The following is a 15,498-nucleotide window of genomic DNA, read 5'->3' on the forward strand; positions in this document are numbered from 1 at the left end:
GCCTCCAGAGTAGCTGCCTGTAAGAGAAGCCAGTAATGAGTGTGCCCCAGAAGCTCTGGGCTCAGTCTGGGGCCCACACCCTGAAGCCCAGGTTGGCAGGTCTAGCTGGAGCCCACAGGTTAGCAGGTGCGGGTCTGTGTGAAGGGCCAGGTAGGAGCCAGGGGTCCTGAATCCCAGTTCAGAACAGGGCAGGTAGGGGTCGGGCAGTTCTGGCCTTCCTCACCTGATCAAGACGGCACAGGCTTGAGCCTCGTCTTCCACCAGATTCCTCGGATTCTTTCCAGATTTTTCCAAAGAGCCTAGGAAATCCTTCACATCCCCCACTGTGATGTTCCATCATGTTCAGCATGGTGTTGATGCTGTTGGCTGAATCGATGGACATAGGTGAGAGCAGAGCCGCGGTCTGCTCTGGGGTGTCAGCTCCCTCGCTGCAGACAGGATCAGGGTCTCCATCATGGCTCCATGGGGCCAGGACAATGCCCAGGGTCCTGTTAAGCTTGGTTTTGCTTGGGCAACTCTGGGAGCCTGTTGCTGGCACAGGAGGCATCATAGGGCCAGCTGATGTCCACAGACCAAGTGGCTCTGTTACCAGGCACATAGGGAGAAGTATTTAAACTCAGACAGGGACTGAGTTGCTGATGTCCTTCCAGATACAGAAGTAGAATATCTGGGTTCCTAGGCCAGCCACCAAGAAGATGTGTACGTTGCCCAGGTTGGTGAAGCAGGACAGAAAAGTCTCGGCATAGTCCTCACAGACCACTCTGGCAAACATGGGCTGTGCCACTTTATGCACAGGGCAGTTCTCATGTGCTCTGAGCTTGAACTTGGTGTTGTGGCTCACCTTGAGTTGTGTGAACACCTCAAACGGCTAGTCAGATGCAAGGAATACTGCATCGTCTCCCTGCTTGTCTGGCACTTGTGCCAAGTCCCACGAGAACTCAGATCTCGGGCAGCAGGTGGACGCGAGGGCGACCACTGGCACGCGCGCGGTGCAGGTGCTATGTCTCCTTGCCGCGTGTGGACTACTCCGACCACTCCTGCTGCTTCCTGCCTCCCTCTCCTCCAAATTGTAGGCAAACAACGGATACTGAGAAAGTGCCACATGGTAGGTCCGTGGTGGGCTACTTCTCAAAAGAATGTATCAGCAAAATAAAGGCAGCACACTAGGCCTGAAGGAGTTGTCAGCCAAGCAGGGTCCATGTGGCACCTCACCAGTCTTATCTCCACATCCCGGGGCAAGCCTCCTCCGCCGGCTGTGGCCTCCTGCAACTTGATGTTGGCATGGGTGGCCTGCATCTTGCCCGAGTCGCGGCCGTTGCGGGTGCGCTGGAAAGACTGGTGCAGAGACTTCTTGAGCGACTCCATTCAGGAGAGTGGTTACTCCATGGCCAGGGGGTCGTTGGGGTGAGGGGTGTACTTAGCTAGCACAGGGGTCTTATGCTACTGGTGGAAGAGGCCAAAGCCATGACTCGTGTCAAAGACCATGAGGCTCCCCTTGGTGTGTGAAGCATGACGGTAGGCCCGGAACCAGCACATTGAGCCAGAACTGGGTGAGCCACGGCAGCGGCCTTGTGCACAGGCTCAGCTACTCAGGGACCGTCCACGTGATCTTCTCTTGTTCCTGGGGAAGGTCCATGCTGGCCTCACTGACTCCGGCACATCATTTAGCTCCAGCACCTCTCCCACAGTGCCAGCCGCCATCATCTGGGCTGTCTACTCACAAAGCACTACCTTCTTTCTGCCTAGCCAGGAATTGCTCCTGTAGAAGTCGAAGCAACTCACCTTGTAGAAAGGGCGTCCAATCATCCTTGGTGGCCAAGGCCAGGCTGTCGGTGTGCTTGTAGTCCTGGAAGAAGCCAGCTCTGCTTAGCTTGTAGAGCAGTCGCAGTGCCACACTGGCGGCATTGCAGAACTGTAAAGCGCCACTCTCATGGCGGGTCAACAGCAGCCCTCACTGCAATGGCTCCTGGGCCAAGTTTCGACCCGGTAATGGGCCAGTTTGGAGGTGTTGGAGGCGGCTGGGGCCTCTACTGCTCACCAGCACTTAGGATACAGGCCCACAGCTCGGCAGGGATATTGGTGATGTGGGCCGAGCAGGTAAATAATAGCGGACGGGTACTCTCTGTCTTAATACTGAATACATATGGGAGAATAATTTTTCTAGTCCTTAACTATACCATTTGTCAATACATGACTTAGCAGCCACACCCAAATATGCTGGACACTCAGTGAGCAGTTGGACACATTCTTTGAGACAAAAGCTAGGTATGGAGAAAGTTGGAGGAAATCAGAGCATTATAGAGACCATCTACACTGTGAGACTATCTATACCGTCTCTTAGTTTTTACCATCAATATTGTAATTTCTAAGTTATTCTCTCATTAAATTAGTGGTTGAGCAGGTGTAGCTAAAAATGTCTTCAATCACTTCTATCTTAATTTGAGAGAAGAGTTTTGTAAGTCATTGAAATTTAATTTTAGAATCCCATTGGGTAAGCTAGGAAAAAATAAAGGAAGACAAACTGGAGTCTTTGGTTTTGCTTTTACATCTGGTAATACAATTAGGGCTTTTACAACCAAAAGAAACAGATAAACTGCCGTAGAAAATTATGACATTTCCAACAGGTAATAGATTAAAAGATTTTATATATGTTTGCAAACTCATCTCAGCATTTCTGGAAAGAAAAATGTTGCTATTTGCATTTTATATATGTCAGTAATATTAAATTATTAAAGAATATATATATATAAAATAAGTAAATATTTTAAATGTGAACATATCTATATAGTATATGTATATACTCATATATACACATGTATATACACATATATACACATGTATATGTATATACACACACAGAGAAGGAGAACGGTTTAGATTTCCCAGTTTTTAGAATTTCTTTTTTTCATCAAGATTTTCTTTCAAGGATGTCTTTTGTGTAAGCATATTAGAATGTTCTGTTTTCCATATCATTTATCATTTAGTTGTCATGTTTTATTCTTTGTTTCAACTGGGTAATGTAAAGGGATCAATGGTCCAATACATAAATTGACCAGAAGGGCTAGAGATGACAGTGTATGCCTCACAATGAAACCCTTCTTAATGATATTTCCCTTATGAAAACAGCCTGTTGAAAAGCTGTTATTGAATCAAGAATATATCACCAAATAGAGGTTTGAAATGGCCCCTTACTCCCTGTACCCCTACCTCTACATATACACCACAGATACAAAAATCCTGTATAGAGTTGACAGCTGTCTTTTACTTAGGTTTCTAGACTTTGCCACTAACCTCACTGTTGAGCAAGTAAAAGTACATCTGCTTTCCAAAAAAGCTCCCAGTGAATTACAAATGTAGACTATAATTTCTAACTTAGTGCGATAATCCATAAACATTAGCATTACTCCCAAACTATGCCCAGTATGCAAAATAAATCATGAGTCACACAATATTTGCTCCAAAGCCAAGCCTATCCTTCACATGAACAATTTTCAAAAACGATGCAGACAGATTCATGAGTAACACTGATGCTAATTTTTAGAACTATTCCTGCCTTTTGAGACTATTCTTCAGTATTAGGTTCAGGTCCTACAGTGAACTGAACACAAAGCTTAAAGATGAACAAATGTAAATTAAGACAAGTGATTATATTTTCAGTTAATATATTGAAAAAGTATACTATAGGAAATTTTACACTAAATTTTTTGAGCTATAATTTTGCTTCCTCATACGTACAAGTGCATACACATACAAACATAGAAACACATACAGTCACTATACACACATGCCTTGCTTTTACTAAAAATGGGCTGACATTCTGGATTCAGTAATTTTCAGGGGCATATAAAACAGGAATTTAAAAAGTATATCATTTAGGGTCTCCACTCATTCCTATCAGATTTCCTTCTGCATAGGTGCCCTTTTGATGGTCAGGATCAACATTAAGAAACATATTCACTATCAGGTAGATGACAACATCTGTTTTAGTTTTATTTTTAGCAGCAAAACAGCCCAAGATTTTCTTTATAATTTATTTTTGGTATCATTCCATTTTCTCTATGCTGCCCTTTTGAAGTCCATTTAAATCTTCCTTAAAATATAGTAAGCATTCTTCTAGAGAATGCCTTTGCTTTGTAATGCAGAGCTTTAGCAGTATATCTCAACATATTATTTGTTTTCATCCCTGAAGTTTTATGTTGTGATGAGCTCTTAGAAGTGTGCTTTTTAGGATAACTTTTTAGACTGTCAGATTTCTACATAGGACTCATTGCCTTCTGACTGGGATAACTTACATATAATTTAAATTTTCTTCATTTTATTACGGAGTGTTATGAGATGTTTTTAGGTTTCCAAACTTATACATACTTAATGTATTAAGAAAAAAATGCTCAAGATGAGTCTTCAAGAGACTCAGGATGAAACAGAAAACAGGGCAGTGAAAGAATCAATGTCTGGTGTTAACACTGGTAATTGGGGCATGGATAGGCATGTTGTCAAAGCACATCTCATATCTAAAAGCAAGACTACTGATAATTTTACAAAAACTATTGCATGGATGCTGCTCTGACTGCTTCTCTATTCTTTTCTAATAAGTTCATGTCAAGTCCAGTAGGAGAGGAGGTGTTGATTTTCTTGGGGGAACCAATCCATCATTGCTCTGAGAATACCAGAACAGGCTCCAGGTAATGGGAGAGTTTGGATTCTATTCCAAGGATGGCATCTCTTGGTTACTTCCTTCTAAGTAATCCATTAGGTAATGGGTTTTACAAATCTCCAGTTAATAAAGATAGTTTTAAAGAAAACAACCGAGAGTAAATGTGTTGTCATAATTGACAGGTGTTTTGACCACTTATCCACTTTAAAATTTTCAAGATGACATATTTATGTGTATGTGTGTTGTACCAATCCTCAATTCTATGCTGCCTGCTAACTTAGTTCAATCTAAAACATTGGAAATGATTTCTTTCATTCCAAGATCCAAGTCATTACTATGAATAACTGAAAAGCAGGGCTCTAACCAACTGGTAACTTCTTTCCACCTTGAAATAATCCCGTTTACTGGCCCTGGTTGTGGTCATGCCTGATACTTCTCCCAGTTTTCAGGCTCCTTTGCCAGCTCTCTGCCTATTGTGGGTCTGTACTTAAAGCACTCATATTCCTTGTTGAAATGTTTCCTGACAATGTAAGTGTAATATTAAATGTTCATGCAGTTTTTCACATGTTCCTCCTTTGTGCCAATTATGTATCTTGATTTAGTCTTTTGTGTCTATTTTTTTCCTAACTTACACAGACTCTTTTTTCCACCGGCTAGTGTCCTGACGCAAATGTTCTCTCCCTTGTCTCTCAAGGTGCAAGCTTAGTGCTAGACTTTCCCTTTTTCATCCTGCTTAGAAATTCTATGACATCCATTGTCTGTGTTATTTCCGGAAGATGCCCAATAAATATTTGCTGAATTGAAATATGTATTTCATAAGGGATGGTGCCTTAGACAACTTGACAATGCATGTGGTATTGGATCTTTTAAAAACATATTTTTTGATTCACAGATTGGTTTGATAAACTATTTTGCTCGAGTTTTTCTTTTTTTTAGAAAGGTCAGATTTCTGATTTGTCTAAACTCTTGCAAGCCCTCTATTTCAGATAGTAATTCCTCAAAGGAACTCAGCTATTTCCCTTCTATGTTACTGTGTAATTTCTGATTCCTATAGGTTTTGCTGTGTGTATCTTATGGGGAAAAAAGCATTTGTCCAGTATGCTTTTTTTGTAGGAATAACTGGAAGGGCAATAATGCGTCATTTTTTCACTTTTAAAAAATGGAAGGGGAGGCTTTTAATTGTACAGGAAATTTAATTAGACTTAAACTAATTAAATTCATTTTTTTATATTAACATGTTCACAAATATTATTGCATCTCGTTAGATTTCATTCTTCTAGCCTTACTGAACAATATTCACTAGTAGTTTCAGATTACAATAAGTTCATTATGAAGATAAGGTGGAATTAGTGTAGGAAGCTCAGCTGGTTGAAGGGGTCTGTACTTTAATTACTGCAGAGGGTGTGCATATTAATTACAACACAAGTGATATTTACTGTACCTCAGGAACATATGACAGGGTAAAGATACTGACAGCACCAGCTAATAAACTCAGTATGATAATGAGAAGAAAAGACCATAAAAATAGAAGGAAATAAAATTATTCATAAAGTATATTGATCCCAAAGTAAAGACATTAAGCTCTGATGAAGGGCAACAAAAGGGAAGCTCCTCACTTTATCAAACAAATAACCAAAGTCGAGAAATGTTAGCAGGGAGACAGATTGTCATTATACTGGTCACATGATCACACTCCAGAGAGTACACAGGAGCCATAAAGTGGGAGATTTTTAATAAATCAGCAGAAAGCCATACTGTCACCTGCAGGAACTGAGGTCGCAATGGCTAAGGACAGCTCCTGAGAGTGGAGAAGTCGGATATGCTGCAGTGCAAACTGGAAGGAACCACATGCATACAAAATTTGGTTCAAGAGTCACTTTCCCTTCTGGAAAAGCAAGGGAGCACCTAAAAATACTGTGAGAATTGCTTTCAATAGTAACCCAGAGGCTATCATCCACTTTTCCCTGCGGTTTGAAGTCACCAGCTATGATTTTGAAATGGCGAAGGGGAACAAGTGGGAATTGAATAATTTTTCCCAGGAAATGCTCAATTATACCATGATCCTGTCTAAATCTATACAGCTCAAAGGAAAGTTCAAATTTTGGTCTACAGTGATTAAATCTGAGATTTTGTTCATTTTGTTTTGTTTTTATGGGAGTCTTCCAAAGCACTGGTAATTTTTTTTCCCTACAATTATTTAATCAGCTACTAACATTTACAAACAACTTATTTTAGGAAAATGAGGAGCTAAAATGCTAATTCTTATTTTATGTCAAGTAATTAATACAGTCAGGTTTCACTAATTCTTTGTTATTTTGGAATTTATTAGCAAAAATTTGCCACAAATTGTGCTCATAGTTGACTTATTATGGATAGAAAGTACATTAATTACCTATTTACTTTGACACATGATTTAATGATGTTGATCAAACTCTTAGAATTGCTTTAAGTTCATTTTCTGAGGAAAACATTTTTTTTTGTGGGAATATGTATGAATAGTGATTTTAAACAGTGATATATATTTATGTGAACTTGAATCTGTATGTAATAGAATATATAGTTCTAGTTAAAATGCCTCAAAGGAATAATAGTGAACCTATGGAAAATGGAGAGAAGGGCATACCTAGGATAGTACATAATCTGGGCCTGCAACTATAAGAGTTGTCTGGAGAAAGAAAACAGAAGTAGAGATTCATCATTTTATTTGAAATCTATAAAATTATAAATTGAAAGGATTAGACATCAGATTACAGAATGTAATTATAGAAGATATCACTTTGAAACTTGGATAAGACAAAGAAAAGAAATAGCCAATTCATTTAGATCTGAAGTATTTTAATTTATGCATCCTGGAGCAAAAGTGAAGATAACCCTTGACATCATCAGGAAGTAAGGGTACCATCCCTTGCTTCCTATTTCTCCATCTGCTAATTTCAAGGCCTTTCTCTGTCTAGCATTAGAATTCCAGTTTTTTCGTTTTAGACTTTTTTTTCTTTGTTGGTGAGGTTGAGAGATTATTTTACTCACATTAAGGTGAAATATATCTGAAAATATTTTTAGCTTAAGAGAATAATGCTTCATGTAAGCTCACGTTATAACGACTGTTATAAAGTAGTTATGTATGAGAAAGACCTAACTGAAATTACTCAAATATATCAAATAATTATGAACATAAACCAAATGAAAGGCCAAGCATAGTCAGAACATGGGAAAAAGAGGCGGCAAGTCAAGTTTATAACTGTTATTGTGGTGAATGGGGTGACTATGTGTGGTATTAGAATGTTAACACACCAAGGCCTTTAGGACTGTATAATACCTAGAACATGATGGGTAGGTGTTTGATAAATATTTATTGAATGAACAAACAAATGATTGAATGATTGAGGGGATCCACCTCAGATGATATTTCATCAGTTCTTGAAAATTACTGGCAGTGTTTCTATTGTACTTAATGAACTGGGTACTGTCTATAACACTGGTGTTTGGCTTTTTGTGCTAGTGTTTCCTAATTACACTATCTCTGTCATCACCTAAGACGTAAATGCTGGCCAGGGTAGATTACCACTTTCAAATAGTTAGGCCCTTGTACTATGGATATAAAGGATATAGGTGATAATGGGAGATTGATGCACATGTGTTGAAATCTGGTACATAAAGTCATCTGCAGTTCACCCCTTGGGAGGTTCAAATAGTTTTATGATAAACATAAATGGCTTTAGCAGACTCTCAATTATCAAGATGTTGATGTATGATTTTTATCCAAAATATTCTGACATTGGAAACAAAAGTATGGTTTAGATGCATACCAATTATATATATAAGTTCCTCAAGAACATATGGAAAATTCCAAGCCTATGATCCATATCAATTAGGATTTAGGCAAGGCTATTTATTAGTATTGAAGATTCAGAAAAAAAAAATAGAAGCAAAATAGAGGGAAAATTTATTTAAAATTTAGTCAAGTATTAAGTCTAATTTTTCTATTAGTGTTTTATGGGTTTCTGATATGAATTGACTTCTTTTGATCAGGTTTAAAATTTTTCCTTAGTATTTTTTTCCTGGTATCTCTCATAAAGTTCCTCCTGCTTCCCTTGTACCATCTCATTTGCCCTGAGATTCTTCTCTTTCCTCATACACACTGCTTCAATAATCTACGATTCCTCGTTCACCATTATTTTTCATTCTCCTTCCGTCTAATTTGGTTCTGATACATATTTCTACAAACTTTCTTTTTTCTTTCATGTTCCCATTTTAATGGCTAATTTTTGAAGTTCACATTCTAGAATCGTTCTCTTTTCCATCAGAGGAAGGGTTAAGTTTTTGAGAAACTAGTTCGAGGCATCTATCAATGTCTAAGAAAAGAGGGCAATCCTTAGGTTCCTTCATTTATTTCTTCTATGAATAATGAAGAAGTAGAAAATATTTGATACAACTATTAAATAGATGGGTTCTGATATTCAATATGTTTGTAGAAAGCATAGAACTTAGGAATTAAAATAGCAGTGAGACAAAATGGGTTCTATTACCTAAAGATCATGGTAAGTAGCCTACATTGTAAAGTTAAGGAAATTGTTATTTTTACATTTGGAATAAGTATATGGACAATCTTGCCACACTATATTGGTTGAAATTAAATATTTAAGTTTAAACAAATTAAATGACCTTTGAAAATGTGGTATTACATTTGAACCAATATGATTTGCAATCTCTACAGTTACCGGGAGCCACAAAATTCTTATGTTTCCACTATGGAGAAAATCCTGATCTTCATTGCAGTGAGCAAAATTTACAGAACATTTCAAAGCATTTGAACCTTCGTGTAGAGTTTAATTCCTTTAAGCATTTCAAGCTTTGAGTAATTTTATAGATTACAGTTTTAGAAGGTTAACTCAGTTATAAACAGATTTATATTTGTGTATGTTGATGATTAGAAAAAAAGTATTTTGTGGAAGTCTGAGGAAGTAAGATTAAATACATAATTAAAAACTGCAACATTCTAATCAATAAAAGAGATGGATATGATTGTTCTTGCCATTCTATTTCTTGGACCTTGTAAATCTTCATAAATTACTTTTCTTTTTTTAAAAATAGATTGTGTTGCATATTCATTGCTACAACATGGGAGTCATAGTTAAGATTTTCTGTGTTAGGTTATAGAGCTTTAAAGAGTGTTTTAAAATAATAATTCATTGAGAAACCTCAAAAGTGCCTTATTCAATAGTATTAATAGAAACAAAGGAACAGAAAAGACAACTTGTGATAGAAAATTTGCAGATCTCTTGGAAACTGTCAAATTGATCAGTATCACTATATTGGGAATATCAAAGGTGCTGTGCTTGTTATTTGATTTAACAATATAAATATCAAAGCAAAAATGTTTGATTCATTTGGGAAAGATAATTTTTTCTGTTACCTTTTCTGAAACAATCTCCATCCTCTGTTCCCTCATTCTTGTTACAATTAGTTGTTACCTACTGTTGCTTGTGATTTGTTGGCAGTCTCTAACTGCAATCTGTTGCTCTGTGACAGATTCTTTTAGCCCACAGACTCATTCCTGAATTCAGCCAAAATGAAATATATATATATATATGAATATATATATATATGTATGTATATATATGTATGTATACATATATATACATATACATATATTTGTATATGTGTAAAAAATCTAAGTCACATTGCTCTGGCTAAAGTGGCAGATTATTCTTTTGAAAGAATGCTCTTAGGGGAGACTGTTAAGAGAACCTGCATGTATATAAAGGCAATAAACAACATTGAGTGACCCCTCTCTGTAGAACAGGTTCAGAGTCCACATGCATAGAATGTGGAACTGGAAGTATGTTCGTTTACTATCATCACTTTAAAGAGAAAATTTCAGAGGAATATTTTAGAGGAGTTGCTTCGAGCCTACAGAACAGAATTTGTAGAAATCCTGTTGTTTATACCCACACACATATAGATGTATACACACACCACTGAGTTTAAGTAATCCCAGTAAGATTCATATTGCTATGGTTTTTCAGCAAAAGAAATTATAGTTTTGTTGCAATCAATTTAACAGTCAGAGCTTTGGTGTGGCAAAATATATGCTTCGTAGCCCTTCAAAATTTACGCAGTTAGTACATATAGATATATGCTGTATATATTTTGAAGTGATACGTATGTTGAAATTTTTCCTCATTTAAAACCATGCTGCATAATTGATTGGAAGAGTTACTCTCGTCACAGTCTATTTTTGCAGCAAAGCAGAGGCTATTTGAGATGGTTGTGTGTGCGTGTGGTTTTTTTTCCCCTTAAATGCTTTATTGCAAGGAAAAGAAAAACTAGTCAGTATATAGCAAGATCCTATTCATTGTTGATTTGTTCTGAACAATGCTGAATTAAGTAACATTACTGCATGACAAGATAAATATAGAAAAAAAAGTTTATTAACTTTTGATGTCACTGTCATCTGACTCAGTGGAACCCTCTTTGGCGAAACACACACATTCATTGACATTTAAAAAACATGTAGTTCCTTGAATTTGCTATTTTGTAGACCCGAGGAACAGTTGATTCTCAACATTTCTGTAATAAGGTTACCTCAATCACAAAGCCAGAGCCATAAGAGCTGCCAAATTGAGAAAACTGGAAGGCTATTGAGGAAAATACTGCTATTGAACCAAAGGCAGATGCTTCACTGTATGTTATACATTAGTGGAACACCCTCAATTTGTCAGCATGCATTTTTTCTCAAAGTATAAACTAGCCACTGTCTTGGTTCCTGTTTCCATTTAGAGTTTTTAAAGGGGCCCCCTTGTTTGGCTCCTGGAAAGCTACCAGCTTTCCTCACTCTGAAAATAAGACAAGGTAGTTATTCATGAGAAATTACTTTAAACACTTGTGAAATACTTTAAAAAAATTTTTCAAGCTCAATTTGGTAGGATGCTGTAGGTGTTACAGTCATTAGGTAACTTTATAAATAAATCTATGATAGCTGAAGCAGAATTTATACAGTAGGCCAATACAAGCATACCTTGTTTTATTGCACTTTACTTTATTGCGCTTCACAGATGTTGTGGTTTTTTTACAAATTGAAGGCGAGACCCTCCACCAGCAAAAAGATTACAACTTGCTTTATTGCGATGGTCTGGAACCGAACCTGCAATATCTCTGAGGTATGCCTGTAATATGCAAGCCTTTGGGGCTAGTGAATAGCATAGGCAGAATTAGGTTGCAAAATGCTTGCATTTTTAGTCTAATTACTCTTTTCACCAAATCATTTTATGAAGAAAAGGAAAAGTCCTTAAATATAGAAATATGGAAATCGAGAACTGAAAATGTTACTTACTCCATGTAACCAAGGGGCATACTTTATTTTGCATTATTACTGCCTTTGTAATCACTTAGAATAATCTTTTTCCAAAATTATAAGGTTTTTTTTTACAATTAAACTTTAAAAATTTTATGTTCTATAGACTTAAGACAAGAAAAATTACTTAAATACACTAATTCATTGGAATATTATATAAAAGTTTACTTTTAACATGATTTCATTTTACATTGACTCTAAAGACTTTATAAATTTATTTGGATTTTACAAGATCAGAATAAATGGCAGAAAACACACAGAAACTAATTCAAACATATTTCTTTGTTCTGGTAAATTACTACATATGCCTCTAGCTCCCTAGTATGTGAGGTTCTATAAAAGGAGGGTTTTTTTTTTTTGCCCTCCCAGTGTGTTTTATCCACCATTTAAAAACACATTTGAAATATATTGCAATTGCGTGAGAAGTGACATAAATACATTTGGTGATTAATATTTATTTGATCAACTGTGAGTACAACAATATGACTTCTAATTTGAAACTACACAAGCTTCCTTTTTAGAAATCCTGCCTTTCAAAGCTTCTCATTTGCTGTATCACAGGCTGATCTTGAAAAGAGAATCTGTTAGGTATACTTTTCCCTATTTTTCCAATTTGAATTGTTGAAACAGAAGTGTGGGTATTTAGCCCTATTTCCAGGTGTGCCATACTGAAACTTGTAAAATGTGTGAGGGGATGGAGAAACTCTTGTACTCTAAGCTTCTGGGTGATTCCTGAAAGCTTGGCCTGTTAAAACGTTATCCAGGGTATATGTATTTGAAGGTGTGTATATATATTCTGCAGTATATAAACATGCTCACACACACATTCTGTAGAAATGCCAGAGTAGATGTCAAGACAGTATCTCCCAATGTTAAATAAAGATCCTGTTTTGTTTTTTGTTTTTTTGTATTATTGTTCCTATTGTTTTATTTCTATCCCCTGTCCTAGTGGTGTCTTTTGTGGTCCTTTAGCTGTTATGAGATGGGCGGGTGAGCAGCCTCCAGAATTGACGCCAGCTGGTTTGGAAGACTGGCAAACCCTCAACTCTCCCTCTATCTACCATGTAATAGATTGACTTTATTATCTGCCGTAGCTCCATGCCATGCCCAGTCTCCAGTGGTCCAGAATGCGGGCATATAACACAATCCTATTCGCTATCACATTGATTTTGATTTATTCCTAACTTCAGGAATTGCCTTTTAACAACTACCAAAAAAGTGAGGGTCATCCACTTCTAATGCTGGAAACCCTGTGATAATCTGTTCCATGCATTCAAATGAAAATATGACTTCTTGGCAGAGAATAGCATTATAATGTAAAATCCCATATGCTGTTATACAGTATGTTGCAATCTGTTTTACGGCTGCCTCTATTCTAACGAGTGAATACTGCCAATAAAGCAATTGAAGATAACACTAATTGCTTATTTCTGTGATCCATAATTTTTATGGCTGCCTTATAGCTCTTTAGTCAAATAGATGCTTTTTGGCCTTTAAGATCTAGAACTCATGTACGGTAGCAACTGAAACTGGAAATGTACACGCTGGCCTGAGAGGATTTTCTGTACTTGATGAATAGGATGCAGCAGAAAAATAATGGAAAGATATGAAAGAAAAGAAGTCTTAAATCAACTTTAATAGATAAACACTAGATTTTATCAATATTTAGGTAACTTTAAATAAATTCATAAATATATGGCTGTGTATGAAACTCAGGCTGTTGGGTCTTTTTTGGCTTCATGCATTTTGGGTCCTCTTGAATGCAAAGGTGACCATGGAAAACATAGAGATTTTTGGGCACAGCTAGTTGGAGATGAGGCCCTAAGTTTGAGTCTGGGCTTTGCCACATATTGATAATGCAATGTGTGATCTTGAGACAATGATTCAAATTTTCTGAGTTTAGATTCCTTTCAAAAGTGTGGTGATGACTAAATGGATATGAACCCACTTTGCTAACTGTAAAGTACTAGATGCTTGTTAGTATATGTCTGTGCTTGATCCCTGTTTGAGGCCATCATGACATGCCCTCTCATGAATAATCTTATAGAAACCTCAAATTATGTAGTATTTGTTCAGGAATATATCCAGTCTTTTGCTACTCAAAGTGCAGCATTGGCATCACCTGGAAACTTGGCAGAAATGCAAAACCTTTGGTCCTACCCAAAGCTTGCTGATAAGACTCTTCCCTTTATCAAAATCCCTAGTTAGTATGCACACTAAAGATTAAGAAGTTCTGATCTAGTCTAACTTACCTCATGGACGAGAAGGTTGAGATTCAGCCAGATGATGTGATTCACAAGAGGTCACGTAGTACGTTCAGAGCTCAGCCAAGATGAGAGCTTGCGTTTTCTGATTCTAAATCTAATCCACACTGTCTCCACCTTAAAAATATGAAAGGTTTAATTTTATTCTGACAGATTTCAGATGAACTACTTAGGTTCAAAACTGGGTAATATATTTGTAGCTTAAAATAGTGTAAGTCAGAAAAGCCATCCGTCTTTGCTTAATTTGGTCAAATAGTGAAAACAAAAATCAAAGCAAACAATAGGTTGTAATACAGAGCTTAAATTGTATATAAAAAGTGTCTAGAATACCCATAGATTTCTATTCATGAAGTTTGTTAGATAAGTTCTCCAGTTCTCAAATGGAAGAATTTAGCTCTTAAATTCAAAGTGCATGTGCAAAGATCACTGGGACCTAGTATTCCACTTTTATATTTGTATCCAGTTTTTTAGCTAGTATGATCCCTTTGGTAAGAAAAAGAGATGATGCTTAAGTATAAATATTTCTTCTGTTCTAATGGAAAAATATCATGTGCTATGCCCAAATCAGGTGCAAAAGGATTTTTCCAAAATAATAGCTTGAAAATGCTCACAATTCCTCAATGCACTAGATAAGCAGTTCTGAAAAATAACACTAGATTAGTTCAATAATACATAGTATATAGTATACTATTACACTGGCAATATTTCTTATATTTATTAAGAGTTGAAAACTGTGAACTACATATAAATTATCTCATTTAATCTCAAGCAAAAATCTGTGAGATGCTATTATTTTTATAAGTGAAATGATGAACCTCAGGTTGAGAGAGCACAAGAAAAGAACTTGCCCAAGGACACACAGCCAGCAAGATAAAACAAGGAGAAACTCAGAAAGAACGTATGGGAACCTTCCAAAATAATGTTGTGACTTGGAAGTCAGACTTTGAGTTGTAATTCCTTAAATTCTGACTTTAGATCTCTTTTCTCATCATGAACCTCCACCACAATTTTGTGCAGTGAAGTTGGATTGGTGACCTTTTCTTGCTTTGGCATCATGCACACAGATGGGTGAAACAGTATGTGCCCCAGACTCCTGGAGGAGTCTGTAGCCATGGATGGAAGGGGCCTTAAACTAAGCTCTCCACAGTCAGTTGCTGCTTCCTCAAAGATGCTGAGTCTAGGTTCTTGGTTCATTCAACAGGTTTTAGTCTCTAGTGCTGAGACTG

At 36.9% G+C, this 15,498-nt stretch overlaps 1 pseudogene; it reads right to left on the reverse strand.

Moving 5' to 3' along the window:
• Window positions 1-219: 219 nt before the first annotated feature.
• Window positions 220-14,265, reverse strand: LOC105294676 (annotated as a pseudogene).
• Between the last annotated feature and the right edge of the window lie 1,233 nt (window positions 14,266-15,498).

Source organism: Pteropus vampyrus, unplaced genomic scaffold, assembly GCF_000151845.1.
Source record: "Pteropus vampyrus isolate Shadow unplaced genomic scaffold, Pvam_2.0 Scaffold91, whole genome shotgun sequence".
Classification (NCBI taxonomy): Eukaryota; Metazoa; Chordata; class Mammalia; order Chiroptera; family Pteropodidae; genus Pteropus; species Pteropus vampyrus.